We start from the raw sequence: 18,840 nt of genomic DNA, 5'->3' as shown, positions 1-18,840 counted from the left end.
ATATCATCAGCACAACTGAATTCCTTTTGAGTTGCTCTCCCTTTGTCCCTCTTCCAGCTTCACTTCCCCGCAAGTGCTCATTAGGAATAAAACTCACAATCTTCTTTGTCACTAAGTTTGAGACAATCCAATCAGCTGCCTCTCCTGCTTCCCTCCTTCCCCTAACTCACTGGAACAAACCTCCTCTAACGCTGCCCTTTATCTGAGCTCTGAACTCTCATCTTTCTGCAGTTTCTCTCCTGCCTCCCCTCATGTCCTCTTAGAGCTCATATTGCCCATGAGACCCATCTCCTGATCCCTCAATCCTATTCCCACTGAGCTACTGACAGCACAACTTCTCCATATCAGCTGATATTGCCAATATCTTCCTCTCCTCCAAATCCGATATCATCACCCACTTCTCAATAAAATATCTTTGACACAAGCCCTTGTAAACTACCATCCCATCTCCCTTTCCTCTCTAAAGTCCTTGAATGTTTTACCTTCCACATATTGTAACTTGTTTTCCCTTTCTCACTGTATAAAGTTTATTTGTTTGTTCAGAATCTGTGGAATCTTTTGCCTTTATTCACTTGTTAAGTGTCTTGAATCTCCACCTTTGTCAATTTTATACAAACTCACCCAAATCTTAAAAACTGTTTCATGGGAATTGGGGGAATAGAACAGAAGATGGGTTTCTGCTGCTAAGTTACAATCTCAGCTGATGTTACTTCTGGACAGGAAGGTCCCAGAATAAAACTCTGGCTCAATTGACCGTAACTTTGACCTTTTTGTTTTAGAAATGTGGATGAACAGTCACTGGACGGACAATGAGCTTTTAACAAAAACATCTTTTAAACATGAAAATACTGACAATAACACAAGACTCCTTCATTCCACACAATCACAGTGAGGGAGCTCCCTCTAGTGGCGAAGTGAGGTAAATGGCCTCTGCCTGGGAGATCACTGAACCCTCAGGCTACTGAAGGGTCATTTTCAAACATAGAAACGTAGGAGGATTGTGCTGCTGTATTTTTCTTGTTCCTTTTTTTATATTAACGCAGACGAATCTATTTAGAGAATTGAAACCAACCTCAGAAATAGCAACAGGCGAACTCGAAGACAAACACATTCACAGAAATGCACTCTCAGACAGACACAGGCAAACTCGCACACACAGACATGCAGACAAAAAAACACTCTGACTTCACAAATACACACACACTCACAACACAGAGACAGACTGAGACCAATTTCAGTCCAAATAATCTGCTGGGCACTAAAATAATGTGAGAAGTCTCACAACACCAGGTTAAAGTCCAACAGGTTTATTTGGTAGCACAAGCTACTAGCTTTCAGAGCGTTGCTTCTTCGTCAGGTGAGTGGGAGTTCTGTTCACAAACAGGGCATATAAAGACACACAGTCAATTTACAAAATAATTTACATAATTTACATAATCCTGTTCATAAGAACAGGATACGGCGCTCGACTCAACGATCGACAGTTCCGACGCGCCACAGCGAAAAACCGCACCGACCTCCTCAGAAGACAAACACGGGACACTGCGGAAAGAGTACCCTTCGTTGTCCAGTACTCCCCTGGAGCAGAGAAGCTACGACATCGCCTCCGGAGCCTTCAACATGTCATTGATGAAGACAAACATCTCACCAAGGCCATCCCCTCACCCCCACTTCTTGCCTTCAAACAACTGCACAACCTCAAACAGACCATTGTCCGCAGCAAACTACCCAGCCTTCAGGAGAACAGTGACTACGACATCACACAACCCTGCCACAGTAACCTCTGCACGACATGCCGGATCATCAACACGGATGCCATCATCTCATGTGAGAACACCATCCACCAGATACACGGTACATACACTTGCAACTCGGCCAATGTTGTCTACCTGATACGCTGCAGGGAAGGATGTCCCGAGGCATGGTACATTGGGGAGACCATGCAGACGCTACGACAACGGACGAATGAACACCGCTTGACAATCACCAGGCAAGAATGTTCTCTTCCTGTTGGGGAACACTTCAGCGGTCACGGGCATTCGGCCTCTGATCTTCGGGTAAGCGTTCTCCAAGGCGGCCTTCAAGACACACGACAACGCAGAGTTGCTGAGCAGAGACTGATAGCCAAGTTCCACACACATGAGGACGGCCTCAACCGGGATATTGGGTTCATGTCACACTATCTGTAACCCCCATGACTTGCCTGGGCTTGCAAAATCTCACTAACTGTGCTGGCTGGAGACAATACACATCTCTTTAACCTGTGCTTAACCCTCTCTCCCCTCACATTGTCTGTACCTTTAAGACTTGATTACCTGTAAAGACTCACATTCCAACCATTATTCTGTAAATTGAGTTTGTGTCTTTATATGCCCTGTTTGTGAACAGAACTCCCACTTACCTGATGAAGGAGCAGTGCTCCGAAAGCAAATGGCTTTTGCTACCAAATAAACCTGTTGGACTTTAACCTGGTGTTGTGAGACTTCTTACTGTGTTTACCCCAGTCCAACGCCGGCATCTCCACATCATCACTAAAATAATGACAGAAGCAAATTTGAAACTCAGTGCGTGGGTTTTATTGTGAAATGAGAAAATGTATAAATATATCCTCTCGCTCGGGTTGGTTTGGAATTGATGATTTCTCTGCTGTCTATAAGGTTACTGAACAAATATTAAATTGTAGAGATTGTGAAGTTTGAATTGTAATATCTATTGGTCTAAAATATCTGGGAGCAGAGTGGATGTGATGAAGGCTGGAATACTGACTGGAGGAATGAGGGTGAAACTGCTGTGCAGAGTGAATGGTTCTTGTTGTCGGAAAGGATGGATGGAGAGAGGGAGGGATAGTGAAATGGATGGAAGGAGGGGTGGATGGAGGGAGAGGGATGGATGGAGAGAGGGAGGGAGGGCGAGATGGATGGAGGAAGGGATGGATATGTGAATGTGAGAAGCTGAAGTTTACATTTGAAGAGGTTCTCAGAGTCTTTGAGCAGCTGAACTGCGGAAGCCTTTGCGCAGAGACTGTGCTGCTGCTGTTTCCCCTCCAGTCCACCAGGGTTCGCTGTAACCCTCTCGGCTGCTGCTCTCCTTGGTGTCACCTCTTGCCCGCTCTGCCCGGCTGCTGTTCCTTGGCGGATGGGAGATCGGAGAGGAATTGAAGAGGTGGAACAGCAGGGCGCATGCGTAGCCGCCATGTTTGTGAGGGGCCATGTTTTGAAATTCTTCCCAGTGACAGAATTTGAACAACTTGTCCATCAAACTGTTTCACTCTTTCACTTCCAATTTCTTACTGATGAGCAGAACAACAAAATCAGGGCAGCGAAGATAATTTGTATTCATACTGTGTCTTTAACAAAATAAAATAGTCCCAGACATTTCACAAAATTGTTCCAGTTCTTTGAAAAAGGGTAGCACAGTGGTTAGCACTGCTGCCTCACAGCTCCAGTGACCCAGGTTCAACTCCAGCCTCGGGTGACTGTGTCTCCCCGTGTCTGCGTGGGTTTTCATCTGGGTGCTCCTGTTTCCTCTCACAGTCCAATGACGTGCAGGCTAGGTGGATTGGCCATGCTAAATTGCCCCTTAGTGCCCCAAGATGTGTAGGTTCGGGGAAGTAACAGGATATGTGGGGCTCCGGGGATAGGACCTGGGTGCAGAGTCCAGACAAGTTGGCAGGTTTCTTTCCCTGAAGGACATGAGTGAATCAATTGAATCCAGCAGTTTTCATGGTCACTTTTTCCCAGTGCCGGCCCCACAAGTGACCAGATTCATTCAGCTCAATTTCACAACCTGTCTTTGTGCTTTTGTGGGTTCTCTCTCACTCCCTTTTTTCTGTTTTAAATCAATTTCACAGGGTTTTAGAAGGGGACGATTTGCAGTTGGGAAACTGAAACCAAACATCACATTAGGGAATGATACTGTCGGCTAATTTATCGTAACCTGAATATTGTCATATTTTAAACATGGAAGAAAAAAGCACCGTTCACAGCGGAGAGAAACCCTACTCGTGTTCTGTGTGTGGACAGGGATTCAATCGATCATCTGCCCTGTCAAAACATAAATGCAGTTATGATGGGGACAAGCTGTGGAAATGTGAGGACTGTGGGAAGGGATTCAATTATCCATCCCAGCTGGAAACTCATCGGCGTGGTCACACCGGGCAGAGGCCGTTCACCTGCTCGGACTGCGGGAAAGGATTCACTAAGTCATCCACCCTGCTGACACACCAGCACACACACTGGGCAGAGGCCATTCACTTGCTGTGTGTGTGGGATGGGATTCACTCAGTCACCCACGCTGTTAACACACCAGCGAATTCACACTAGGCAGAGACCATTCACCTGCTCCGAGTGTGGGAAAGGATTCATTAATTTATCCAACCTGACAACACATCAAAGAAGTCACACTGACGAGAGACCGTTTAAATGTCTGGACTGTGGGAAGAGTTATAAAACCTCTCAGGAACTTATGTACCATCAACAAGTTCACACTGACGAGAGACCGTTCAGGTGCTCTCACTGCGGAACTGGGTTCAGGCGATCATCTCATCTCACCGTTCACCAGCGCACTCACACGGGAGATAGACCATTCACCTGCTCTCGGTGTGGGAAGAGATTCACTCAATCATCAGCACTGCTCAGACACCAGCGAGTTCACACTGGGGAGAGGCTGTTCACCTGCAATGATTGTGGGAAGAGATTCACTCGGTCATCCAACCTGCTGACACACCAGTGAGTTCACACTGGGAAGAGACCATTTACGTGTTCTGTGTGTGCGATGGGATTTACTCAGTCATCCAATCTGCTGAGACACCAGCAAATTCACAGTCAACTCCAGAGATTGGATTGTGTTGTCAATCAGATTGAGAACTGAGCTATGTCCATTAGGGTCTGTTTCTGCTGATGTTAATAAACTTCAGTTCAGTTATAGAGACTAATATTCTGGACAAAAATCAAATATGTTGTCTTTGATTTAAACATGCTGTGTCGAGCCTTTCTAATATCTCTAACACAAGTTAGTTCCTTTTGAAGGACTCTCCCTTTCTCTTGTCTCCTCCAACCTCACCTCCAACAACAAAGTGTGAGGAGCTGATGAGTTTCTGTCACTAAGATTGAGACAATCTGATCAGCTGCTTCCTTCCCTTCCACTCACCCACTGGGCCAGACTGTCTGTAAAGCTCCTCTGTGTCCAAGCTCTGAACTCACATCTTTCTCCAGTCTCTCTCCTATTTCCCATCAAACCCTCTGATTGTTCATCTTGTCCATGGGACCTGCTTTCAACTCCCTTTTCTCTGAAATCTTTAACTCTGAACCCCAGAGTCCAGTGAATTTTGGTAAATTACCACTGGTGCATTTGCTATTTCTCCCACCAGCTCTTTTAGTACCCTGGGATGCATTCCACCAGGACCAGGAGACTTGTCTACCTTTCGCCCCATTAAACTGCCCACCACTACCCCTTTCGTGAGATTGATAGTTTCTAGGTTCTCACCTTCCATAGCCTTCCTGTCATCGATTTTTGGCATGTTATTTGTGTCTTCCACTGTGAAGACCGACACAAAATACCTGTTCAATGCCACAGACATTTTCTCATTTCCAGTTATTACATCCCCCTTCTCGTCCTCTAAAGGACCAATGTTTACTTTAGCCACACTTTTTCATTTTATATCTTTGTAGATTGGGGCGGTGGGGAGCGGGACTCCCTGATGGAACATCACCCAGCGATCTGTGAGGAAATGGAAGCCCCCCCCCCCACGCCTCCCACAGATGTCACTCGTCAATGGGCCAAAACCTAAAGGCAGCAGGAGGAAGGCCACCAGACATCTCCAGGGCGTGCCTGCAACCCCCCTCGTGCCCTGTTAGCAGCACTTACCTCCTCACGCCAGTTCAAGGCTGCCACGCCAGGTTGCAACTTTTAAATACCTATTCTGATTCGTGCCAAAATTACATCATGCCAAAGAATTGGGAGACGCAGACGTGTGCGGAGATTGCCATGTGGACTCCGATAATAGCATGCAGAAGTATATAAACTCATGCTAAACAACGGCCCGCCGATTTTCAGCGGGTTCCCGGCGGCGCCATTTTTCTCTGGCTTGGAGATGCGCGCGGGTCGAAAAGAACTGCTGGGGAACCCACTAAATGGCCGACACGCGCATCTCCCAGCCCGACCCGCCAGAAAAGTGGCGGGCCGCAATGGGAGAATCGCGGCCATAATGTCGAATATTTGTAACATCAATCGCAACATTAACCACGCACAAGAATACATTACGTTAAATATAAACATCCTATTTCTGTCAATAATAGTGTGTTTCCACAGCTGCTCGTTTCATTTGTTTTAATATAACAAAGAACTGAACACTGTTGTGAGTCTGAAACTCGTCCCAACATTAAACCCAAGCAACCTCTCACTACTCTCTGGTGGCGGCAGCATTTACAAAAAAAAAACAGATTTGTTCACCTCCCGGAATCAAGATTGCTTTCAACACTTACTGATTCTCCACCGTACAACAGTTTACATTGTTTTCTCTTTGTATTTTAGACGGCACCTTGGGGTGATGGTTCTGTTTTTCATAAGTAAAACGCTGCCACAATTACTAATTGTTTGTCCACCTGTCCCAGTACCACATCTTCCCCTTGGGCCATCATCGGCTTCATCATTTAGGGCTACCTGTCTTCCACTGAATTACTGACCTGCCCCTTTTTCATTCTGCCCTCTCGTCTTTAGCTGCCACTCCAAATGCTTAAAACCTGTTGCATCAACAACATTTTCCCCAGTTCTGATAAGCATAATCATTTAAAATGTTCGCTCTATTTCTGTCTTCAAAGCTGCAGCCAGTCCATTTGAACAATTCCAGAATTGTGCTTTGACGTTTTAGACACTATTTAGCCTCTCCTGCTGTATTCCGGTTCATGTGACCACTGGGAATGAGGGAGGTCATGCGACAAATTTTGTATGAATAATCCGGAAATGTAGTAACTTCCTTTCCCAACGTTCCTCCAGACACCTCCTTAAACTATCTCAATGTCTACTCCTCTTCCATTCCAACAGGAAACTTATTTCACACATTTCACACTTTCCAGGATATATAAGATGGATGTCTCGATATTATCCGATAATTATTTTTCATACTTTAAACCCATCTCTCGGTGTAAGTCTCAACAATTCAATTTGGATTAAAATTGCAGGATATGATTTAAGACTGCAGCATCTGATATTGTTGTAGGCGCCATTCGGTGAGTTGGATCGGGTTGTGATTGAAGGAAATGTGTAATTTCTGTAGCGGGTCACAGTGGCTGGAATTTGTCTTGTTGAGGAATTTATTTCACAGAAAGAATGAAGGGATCACAGAGCTAGAAAGTGAGAGAAGTGTAATAATTTATCACAGACTGACACTGTGTTGGACAAGAGCGCTAGTTATCGAGTCTCACACAGTTTCCCTTTGACCCGCCTGCCCTGATCTCTGCTCGTGGAGACCTTGTTGTTCCGCTTCCATCATTGCCAACGGTTGGGTCAGCAGTGCTGTGGGTGGGGATCTGTATTTGCTGTGACAGAGGAGTTCATGGTCTGCAGTTACAGACAAGGGCGGAGACATTTGTGACCACCTCTTGCTTTTCCTATGACATCTCAGTGAGTACTTTCTCCCGGCTAAAAATCTATTCTCCCCCTTGGTTGCACTAAGCGGCACACTATTGTTTGTAGAATGGAAATAATGACGGTATTTGCGGGGTAAAGATGTTGCTAATATTTCCAGTAAGTAGTCTCACAACATCAGGGTAAAGTCCAGATATATCCCAGTACAACGCCGGCAACTCCACATCATGGCTAATATTTCCAACGTGTTTTGAATCTGAGTTTTAAACTCCCGCTTGTTTTATCTTTCACCATGGTGACATGTCCTTTAGATCTAATTCGTGGAGGTTGCCACCAGCTGCTACCCTCAGCAGTTAAGACGGAAGGAGACGCGGTTACTTTAAAATGAATCTCTAACAATACATGGAGCGACTGTTAAGCATTAGACTGCTATTGGCAAGACTCTGAAATACAGCCAGAGTTTATTCTGATAAAACACCCGAGCGGTTCAGCATTCAAGCCAAAGACCATTTTTGGAACAACTCAACATCTTGACAAGAAATTTCACTTGAACAATCTCTGAGCTGTTACTGCTCCGTGAGACTTATAGTGATAAAAACAGTTAAATCTCGGAAAGAAAATCTCGCCTCTTTGTGCAATAGAAACTCTTGCAGCTGACGTCTGTTGTAGAACAGATCAATTGTGAATAACATTGATTCGTACAATCTGTTATTTGTTTGTGTTAGTTCACGATTTTAGCTTCCTTTGTCTTTGCTTGGTGAAAATTAGCCCGAGTCATCCACCGATTCTGAATTAGTTTCAGAAACTTTACAAGCATTCGCCACCAGGCGGCAGGAGGAGATTTGTTCAGTTGTTGGTTTGATGCTCAGGATTGGTTACAGATTGAGTGTTTTTAAAACATTTAATAAAAGTGAACGTTGCTATCAAGACCAGTATTTATTACCTACCACTAATTGTCCATGAAAAGATCTTGGTGAGCTGCCTTTCGCATTCCACGTAATGTGGCGACACTCGCAGTACTGTCAGGGAGGGGTTTCCATGATTTTGAGCTTCAGTGAAATGAACACAATATGTTAGGATATCGCATTGCTTGAAGGGGAACATATCGGTGCTGATGTTCCCATGCATCATCTGGTGGAAGTGATTGCGGGTTTGGGAGGTGCTGTCAATAAAGGTTCAACCTGTTTATTTAATGATATTAAATTCGGAAATCGGTGACGATGGACGCCTGTGTTTCTGACGGTTAAGCAATAAATTACAGGGAAAACGTTATTTTTATTGTATGTGTGTTGCGAATATTTCTGATGATCAACTAATCCAAGATCACTGAGTCAATGCGTGTCTCCTCACTCCCATTCAGCTCAAATCCATTAAACAGTCGCCTCCACATACAACCCCCGCTATATAATTCATTAAAAACATTTGGTGCTTCTATTCCATTCATTGTTGTAAGTTTTTTTTTAAAGTCACAAGTAAGGCTTATGAAGTAACTGCGAAATTACCCTAATCGCCACAGTCCGGTGCCTGTTCGGGTCAATGCCGCTAACAGCACGTCTTTCAGAATGTGGGGGGAAAAGCGAGCACTGGAGAAAATCCACCCAGACACATGGAGAATGTGCAAACTCCACACACACTGTGACCGCAGCTGAGAATCGATCTCGGTCCCGGCTGCTGTGTAGCAGCGGTGCTAATCACTGTGCTACCGTACCGCCCCGGACCGAAAGCGGAATGTAATGTAGTCAGAGAGCAGCTCCCCCAATTGGGGAATCCGGCTTTAGGACCAGAACAACTTTCACTGTTTTCTTTCTCTGTCTCCCCCTGACAGATTGAACCTGTGAAAGGACCGACCTTGGAGTATTTCCTCAGAAAATACTCAGCTTAGATTTGAACAGAAACCCTTTGTTCTTTTCGCCCCATTCCGATGGTAGGAATTAAATATCCAAGGAATTTGATATATTTGATTGAAGAGAAGACGCTTTAAGATGATTGAATGTCAACTGATGACTCAGCCGGCAATGAACCAATCAGCAGTGTCGTGCGTGTTACTCAGCTAAAGACTTGAGTGAAACAACTTCAGCTTCAGCTCATTGCTGTTAACTGTGCCGGGAGGTGTCTGGAAAATGCCTCCTGTCACTTTGTGTTCAGTCCTCACAGCGACAGCTCTGTTAATCGGTAAGTTCCCAAGTTGCACAAACTTGTTTGACATCTTTAACACATTACATTAATACATAGCTAACAATGGATTGATCAGAGAACCGTAAATTAATCCTACCCACATTGTCTCCACGCAGCCTGTGACAAACACTGGAATTTAAAACTGGGGGCAGTTTTCAGTTTTCCCTTCAAATAGCAGGAAATGCGTTTGGGGAACTGATCTCGATAGACGGCGCCAAATGTGCGTTCATGAAAAGTTTGCATATTCGATCCAAACGCCTTCCAGTGACAGATCCTGAGCTGTGGAAAATATCTTTCACTTTAGCGGCATCTATTTATTTACCGGGCTTTAATTCGGGTCAAAAAGCCAAACGTAGTTAATTGATATTGTTGGTTTGATGTCCCTCTGGACACTTGCAGGACATTGTCGAGGAGACTCTGTTACACAGACACCGGCTGCCGTCACAGTGAGTACAGGGAAGGATGTTCAGTTGTTCTGTAACTTTACAGCTACAACCAGCGACTATCCTAACATATTGTGGTACCGTCAGCATCCCGGCGGGTCGATGGAGTTTCTGCTGCAGAGATATACATACAGCGGGAGCACAGAGAGATTCCGAGGGGACCGTTTCTCTGCGGAGTTTGATTTTGTGAAGAGCACAATGAAGATATCTAAAACTGAGCTGACAGACTCCAGGGTGTATTCCTGTGCACTGAGACCCACATAGACGCAGAGCTGCGCTGAAGCTGTCGAAATACTCTTAGAATATCACTCAGCATGTAAACTTGGGTCGTTGAGTGAATAAGAATGAACTATCTATATGGCGCCTTCCTTGATGTACCACAGAGTGTTCACCGTCACTGTTACAATGAGTAGAGAAGAGACGGCAGCCAATTTGATCCCCGGTTGATCCTTCAAACAGCAACATTTTAATGGATCGCTTGTTTCAGAACGTTTATTTTGGGTAGTAATTGACTCGAGCAATTCAACTGCTCTTCTTCACAATCGTGTCCTTTTGAACTATCACCTCCCTCTGAGAGGGGAGTCGGTGCCGTCCATTTAACATCTCATTCGGCACCCCGGACAATTCACCATTCCCCTTGGGCTGCACTGCCGCATCTGAATGGGTCCTGTAAGGAGAGTCTCTGTAGAGAGAGTGGAATTCTGAAAACATCTGCTCCAGAGACGATAGAGCTAACAACTGAACCTCACCTGGGGAGCGGCGTTTGTAGATTAGCGCTTGTACTGCTAATTTTGGATATTGCACCGCTTTAACAATCAATATATAGTTTATATTTACACATGAAGGTAGATTAGTGTAAACCTTTAATCGAGGTGACCAGGATCAGAACTGAGAGATAGATAGCAAGCAGCCGTTCAGTGCTTCGGTCACTTTCCATCAACGTCACCCAAGTATCTATTCAGGTTGTTTTTCCTGAAGCACTCCTGTGGAGAGGAAAGAATCTCGGAACAGACTGGATACCTAATACTTGGAATTCCTGAAAGTGGTGACTGCTCATCAACCCAATCATGGAAAAGCTGGATCGAAATTTAAAAAACGGAAATTTAAAAAAAACATTACTGGGCCCGGTGGAAACAGCCGGACAATAAATTTAACCCCTGGAACGAACTATTACTCGACAAGAGAAAGAAGAGTTTCTACTGGTCCAGCACCCTGGACATTTGAAAGCACTTTACACACTATGGAAATTGATCTCCAGTGTTGCCGCTGTAATGTTGTTAGAAACATTATTTATACAGAAGACACGGGGTCTTATGGGTCTCTGCCAGAAAGAGTTGTCACTTTGACCGTCATAGTGGAGTGACAAGATTTGCGGGTCCCGTTGTTTTCTGGATACTTTGAGTTTGTGAGCAATAGTAACCGAAATATTTTTTCATACGAAGAGGGACTATTCCTCCCCTCATCTACTAGCCCTATCACTGTTCACCGGGATTTCAAATTAAGGTAGAATTAGCTCTGGTGGATATGTTCACTGCATTGCAATAGTAATAATACTTTCAGGAATAATGTGACATAATAATATTAAACGAACAGCCTTCAGTAATTTATGAATTCTGTGATTTTCCAGGAAATGGTCATTTACCTCAGATTGCCACCGGATGGAGCTGCCTCACCAAGTTTGTATGTTTGCTGCAACGATTACGGGAGCAATAGCATTGTGGATATGCTGCTGTCTAGTATTCTAGATGAACAAGCAGCTCTCCGAAATCACGCTATTCCTTATTATGTACTAGTTACATTATGAGATATTTATCTCTTCTTCTGGAATTCTTCATTCAGTTGATTCTTTTCTCAGAACAATGAACTGGACAGAAGAACAACAGAGAATAGGGAACAGGAGCTGGATTGGACCATATGATGGGGAAGGAAACTGCAGGGGACGGGCACAATTGAAATGTTCAAGGAACAGCTACTGCGTGTCCTTGATAGTATGTACCTGTCAGGCAGGGAGGAAGTGGTCGAGCGAGGGAACCGTGGTTTACTAAAAAAAGTTGAATCTCTTGTGAAGAGGAAGAAGGAGACTTATGTAAAGATGAGACGTGAAGGCTCAGTTAGGGCGCTTGAGAGTTACAAGTTAGCCAGGAAGGACCTAAAGAGAGAGCTAAGAAGAGTCAGGAGGGGACATGATAAGTCTTTGGCAGGTAGGATCAAGGAAAACCCTAAAGTTTTCTATGGGTATATCAGGAATAAAAGAATGACTAGGATAAGATTAGGGCCAGTCAAGGACAGTAGTGGGAATTCCGAAGAGATAGGGGGGGCGCTAAATGAATATTTTCCGTCAGTATTCACACAGGAAAAAGACAATGTTGTCGAGGAGAATACTGAGATACAGGCTATTTGACTAGACGGGGTTGAGGTTCATAAGGAGGAGGCGTTAGCAATTCTGGAAAGTGTGAAAATAGATAAGTCCCCTGGGCCGAATGGGATTTATCCTAGGATTCTCTGGGAGGCTAGGGAGGAGATTACAGAGCCGTTGGCTTTGATCTTTATGTCGTCATTGTCTCCAGGAATAGTGCCAGAAGACTGGAGGATAGCAAATGTTGTCCCCTTGTTCAAGAAGGGGAGTAGAGACAACCCTGGTAATTATAGACCAGTGAGCCTTACTTCTGTTGTGGGCAAAGTTTTGGAAAGGATTATAAGAGATAGGATTAATAATCATCTGGAAATTAATAATTTGATTAGGGATAGTCAGCACGATTTTGGGAAGGGTAGGTCGTGCCTCACAAACCTTACTGAGTTCTTTGAGGAGGTGACCAAAGAGGTGGATGAGGGTAAAGCAGTTGATGTGGTGTATATGGATTTCAGTAAAGCGTTTGATAAGGTACCCCACGGTAAGCTATTGCAGAAAATACGGACGCATGGGACTGAGGGTGACTTAGCGGTTTGGATCAGAAATTGGCTAGCTGTAAGAAGACAGAGGGTGGTGGTTGATGGGAAATGTTCATCCTGGAGTTCAGTTATTAGTGGTGTACCGCAAGGATCTGGTTTGGGAGTTATGGGTTTACCGATACGGCTCCCGGCTTTGAACACCTCAGCGGGAATCACAACCTGAAATAAAGCACTTTTCACTTGTCAGTGAAAGGATAGAAGATGACAGACAGCGCCGTGTATTACTGTGCACTGAGGCCCACAGTGAATGAGGATCCCGCGGGCCTCATACAAAAACTGGCACAGGTCGAAAATCAATGATTCATTGTCAGGGCAACACATGGGGTTGAAAATTCAGAGAGCATGCAACCATAGAGAAGGTGACAATACAGTCCCGTCTGAGGGTTTTCGCTCACTGAGGTCAATGATTGTCACTGTTGGGAAGTTTGACATTTTTACTCATATTACTACCAGATCAAGTCCAATCGTTCCCATATCACATTCACACAAATCTGCAAATCTCCCAAGTGAAAAACGTCATCAAGCTGTATTTTGAATGTTCCTAATCAGTTGACTGTCTGACAGATCACACATTTCAGAAGTGATCAAATATCAAAGGCAGACTCAGAGTTGCCACATGTTGAAGTTGCTGGGTTAAAAATATTGACTGACTGAAATCCATGCCTTCCCAGTGGAAGCTCATCTCAATGTGGAGCTGGGTGATTACTTTTCCCCAGTGTTCTTAAAACGGTATCTATTAATTATCCTCATGCACTGGGCGGCACTCAAAAACTGTGCATCAGAGGGATTTCAAATTATCTGCTTCAATTTTCACCTTAATTAGGGGGAAAGATCTACCTAAAAAAATACATTGACATTGAGTTCGAAGGCAAGCGAGTTAAACGGAGAAAGAATGACTGATATTGTGACAGAGAAGGTGAGAGTGAGAAAGACACACGCAGCCGGGGCTACAATTTGATTGGAGATCGCCAGCTGTACTTCCTCCTCAACTAAGAGTGATTGGTCCAAAGCTACCAGGTCCAAAGGTGATCCTCAGGGAGACTAGCCAATCGTAGCACTAAGAAACGCCCCCCCCCCTTTCCTATAATTGAAGCTGTCTCTGATCTGAGTTCGCTCTGTGATATAAGACTGGAAACAGCGACAAATGTTAAGCAGTGTCGCTGTTTACTGCCAATCAGGAACCATGTGTTCCCTGTGTGCTTTACTGATAATAATGGTCACATTGCCCGGTTAGTCTGAGCTCAAATCCTCAGTGTGTGTTTCACGGGTTATATTCACTCACAGATTTCTCACACATTCTATATGTTGTTACAGGAACCAATGGCCAAGATTCAGCTTCCCAGCAGCGCCTGAATTCACGGTTCAGGAAGGACAGGAGGGAATATTGAACTGCAACTACACTACAAAAAAAGTAATGCCAACTCTCTTCTGGTACATCCAGAATCCTGGTGAAGCTCCGAGATATTTACTGAAGAGTTACGGGAAGCGGCAGGGGGATAAGTCTCCCGATTTCCCGGACCGGTATTCTGCTGATTTGGACCAAGACAAGAAAACAGTTCCGTTAAATATCACCGGGGTCCGTGTGTCTGACTCTGCTGTGTATTACTGTGCGCTGAGCCCCGCACTGTTACAGAGTCAGCCCGCACAAAAAAACAGCAAGGGCACTCTCGCCTCCTCTCACTGAATCAGATCTGTCAACTGGATTAGGGTTTTATAGTATGACCCAAATCATATAAAGACCAATTTGCCAGAATTTTTACGTTCTGTGCTGCACAATGTGTCGTTATACATCAAAGTCCTGTTTCTATCAGCGGTAAGTATTTTATTTTTCATTTTCAGCGAGCAGCTCTCTTAATGAGAAACTCCGGCCATGATAATAGAACCATTTTAACAATTACCCATCACCTCCAACTTAAATATTGACCCTGTTAATGAAGCCATATTGAGTTTAAAGCAACTCTTATCATTCTCTACACCACAGAGCAGTGATTGTGCAGTCTTTGGGTTTATTTCGAACTGATGATGATACATTTGTGGATTTTAAGAGTAAAATGGGACTTCGGGTAGTGCATGAAGATGGTGGGAGATAGACAGGTAGATAGTAGGAGCATTTTTGCAAGGCAAAGTGGCCACTGCTGGTCTTTCATCTACCCAGCTCACTGACGTCACAAACTGCGAGTTGATTGGATGAAATGTGGGACAATGGAGCAATGAACCGATTGGTTGTCACTTGTCGCTCTGTCAGGAATAGACCAATCAGGTTGCCAGGCCGAATGTCACTGCTCATCTTCTCAACTCTTACCTAAAACTATTGAGCTTTAACTCACTGAGTTCAGATCCAGCATCAGCTCTGTGAGCATTTTGGGTGATACCCTTTATTCATTCCTCACAGCTACTGGCCTCCTAACTTGTTAACTCCCAAGTTACTCAGTTTTCAACTTGTTAACGTTACTCATAGAAAGAATCATAGAAACCCTACAGTGCAGAAGGAGGCCATTCGGCCCATCGAGTCTGCACCGACCACAATCCCACCCAGGCCCTACCCCCACATATTTTACCCACTAATCCACGCATCCCAGGACTCTAAGGGGCAATTTTTTTTAACCTGGCCAATCAACCTAACCCGCACATCTTTGGACTGTGGGAGGAAACCAGAGCACCCGGAGGAAACCCACGCAGACATGAGGAGAATATGCAAACTCCACACAGACAGTGACCCGAGCCGGGAATCGAACCCGGGACCCTGGAGCTGTGAAGCAGCAGTGCTAACCACTGTGCTACCATGCCGCTCACAGAGTATTTTTACTTTTAACCATGTGTTTCCTGCATTTGCAATATATTCTGTTAACTTGATAATCTTGGCTGCAATAAAATGGCAACAAAATGTTCTCTATTTCTTCATTTCTGCAGGTGTTCATGCTGCAGACTCGGTCTCACAGGAGCCGGGTTACAGCGACACAGTTCGAAGGCGACTCTGTGATAATCAATTTCAGCTATTCCACCACTGCTGCTTTCTAATTATTACACCTGTACCGTCAGGATCGGGACAAAGCTCCCAGATTCTTGATCTATATTCCTTCTGCTGGGGATATTTTCCACTCCATCTGACGAAGGAGCAGCACGCTCCGAAAGCTTATGGTGTCTGCTCCCAAATAAACCTGTTGGACTTTAACCTGGTGTTGTGAGACTTCTTACGATATTTTCAGACCAGAGGGTGTGGGGCCTCGATTTTCTGCATTCCTCGACAGTTCAAAAAGTGAGGGGATTTTCACCATCCCTGAGCTGCGGTTGTCTGACAGCGCGGTGTATTACTGCGGACTGAGAGACAGAGTGACAAGAACCAGAGGGAGCTAGGTGGAAAAACACTGCCGCAATGTGACAGGGTGATTGGGATAGGGCAAAATGGAGGGAATTCTGTTCTTTCTAAACGTATCAGCAGAATGTGTTGGTTTCAAATAAATGTCAATAAGTTACAAGCCGAGAGTAACAGATTTGGGGAAGGTTCCATTTATTCCATTTATATCAAATATATTTTGGGCACAATTCATAGAAACCTAGAAACGTAGAAGATAGGAGCAGGAGGAGGCCATTGGGCCCTTCGAGCCTGCTCCGCCATTCATCACGATCATGGCTGATCATCCAACTCAATCGCCCAGTCCTGCTTTCTCCCCATAACCTTTGATCCCATTCGCCCCAAGTGCTTTATCCAGCCGCCTCTTGAATGCATTCAATGTTTTGGCATCAGCTACTTCCTGTGGTAATGAATTCCACAGGCTCACCACTCTTTGGGTGAAGAAATCTCTCCTCATCTCCGTCTTAAATGGTCTACCCTGAATCCTCGGACTGTGACCTCTGGTTTTGGATTTCCACACCATCGGGAAAATCCTCTCTGCATCTACCCTGTTTAGACCTGTTAGAATTTTATAAGTCTCTTTGAGAACCACCCCCCGCCCCCCTGCTTTCGTCTGAACTCCAGTGAAAACAATCCTGACGTCGTCAATCTCTCCTCTTACATCAGTCCCACCATCCCCGGAATCAGCCTGGTAAACTTTTGTTGCACTCCCTCGAGAGCAAGAACATCCTTCCTCAGAAAGGGAGACCAAAACTGCACACAATACTCTAACCGTGGCCTCACCAAGGCCCTGTATAGTTGCAACAACATATCCCCGCTCCTGTACTCGAAACCTCTCGCAATGAAGGCCAACATACCAATTGCCTTCTTTTCTGCCTGATGCACCTGCATACTTACCTTCAGTGACTGGTGCACAAGGACACCCAGGTCCCGCTGCACACTCCCCTGTCCCAATTTACAGCCATTCAGGTCATAATCTGAATTCAAATCTAATTCAAAATGTCTTAGAGAATTTAGACAAGTTTGTAAAATTTGCGATATAAACATGAGCATGGTCTAAGACCAGTAACAACCGACAACGTCTCTAATGGATTACACGGCAAATAAAGTTGAAGGAAGGAGACAGCGCCAGTATCATGTAAACAGGCACTGGATCCAGTGAAATATGAACAGGTATGTGGGATCAGTGTAGTATTAGTTGAGACACTAGTTTGTGCCCTGTGAGAAGAAATACGGTCTGGACAGTTGTTAACCATCCTGCTGTAATCGAAACAAGGAGATTGTCTCATAAATGAATACAGGAAACATAGTTTAAGGTTACAATAGGAAATATAGAGCATAGAGTAAAGTTCAGTACAGCATTTACACCGAACAACGCAATATTTACTGACAAGATATTTTGGTGTAAGCTTTTGAATTTCTTGTAAAAATAATTCCTGAACAATCATGCTCTGAATGGAACTGAACATTACAGGTAGAAATTGTGAACTCTCCCACAAGGTGGCAGCAACGCTCAGAACCTACTGATATTGTAGCGGTCCGTTCGATTAAAATTTCCACATCTCTGTAACAGTGAGGGACAATTAACACGTTTCATTTAATTATCAACATTTTGACCTGGCGTAAGCCTGTCTCCATTGCAGACTGATATTTTAAACAGTGTTATCTTACTTTCCGCTTACCCTATTTCACTGCATCGACAGAGCTAGTTTCAGGGAACCAACTGGAGTTTGTGTTGTCAATGGTGGGCAGCCAGTTTTGCAGCCACGACGTGAATGCAATAATCAGGCAGAAAGAATGTTCGGTTTGTACCGTTTCTGATGCTGTTTCTGCTGATTGTTCTCTGGGTCTTTGTGCACAGGAATATTTTCCAGTGTCAGTGTGTGACTGGCTGTTGTAAACAGTCCTCAGCAGACAGCAGCTGTGACCCAGAAACCTGCGGCAGTTTTTGTACGAGAATTTCACTCGTTCTCATCACTGTGAGACTCTGTGCACAGTAATAGACCGCGGTGTCAGACAGCCGCAGCTCCGAGATTGTCAATCGGTACAACTTGTCTGACTGCTGGACTCTATCCGAAAACCGTGTCCGAGCGAAATCGGCCTTGAATTCATAACTGTCGCTCGGGTCCCGGCGGACGGCAAACTCGGGCTGTCTGCCTGGGTACTGACGGTACCAGAATAAATAATCAGCATCGTCGGTAAAGATGCAGCTTAAAGTGACATATTTTCCCTCTGGCGGTGTGAGTGAGGATTCCCGCTGAGTAACAGAATCTCCATCGCTCTGATCTGGAACACACAGTTAAAAAAGTGCAAATAATCAACTGAACTGAAATGTGA

At 44.7% G+C, this 18,840-nt stretch overlaps 1 protein-coding gene and 1 pseudogene across 1 annotated transcript in view; one reads left to right on the top strand and one right to left on the bottom strand.

Moving 5' to 3' along the window:
• LOC144483888 (uncharacterized) overlaps positions 1–18,840 on the bottom strand; it is a 435,358-nt gene that overhangs the window by 155,699 nt on the left and 260,819 nt on the right. The gene's annotated exons all lie outside the window — the stretch shown is intronic.
• On the top strand, positions 3,960–4,869 carry LOC144483895 (uncharacterized; annotated as a pseudogene).

The sequence above is a fragment of the Mustelus asterias genome, unplaced genomic scaffold (genome assembly GCF_964213995.1).
Source record: "Mustelus asterias unplaced genomic scaffold, sMusAst1.hap1.1 HAP1_SCAFFOLD_84, whole genome shotgun sequence".
Classification (NCBI taxonomy): domain Eukaryota; kingdom Metazoa; phylum Chordata; class Chondrichthyes; order Carcharhiniformes; family Triakidae; genus Mustelus; species Mustelus asterias.
This window is presented reverse-complemented; position numbering and strand designations above follow the sequence as displayed.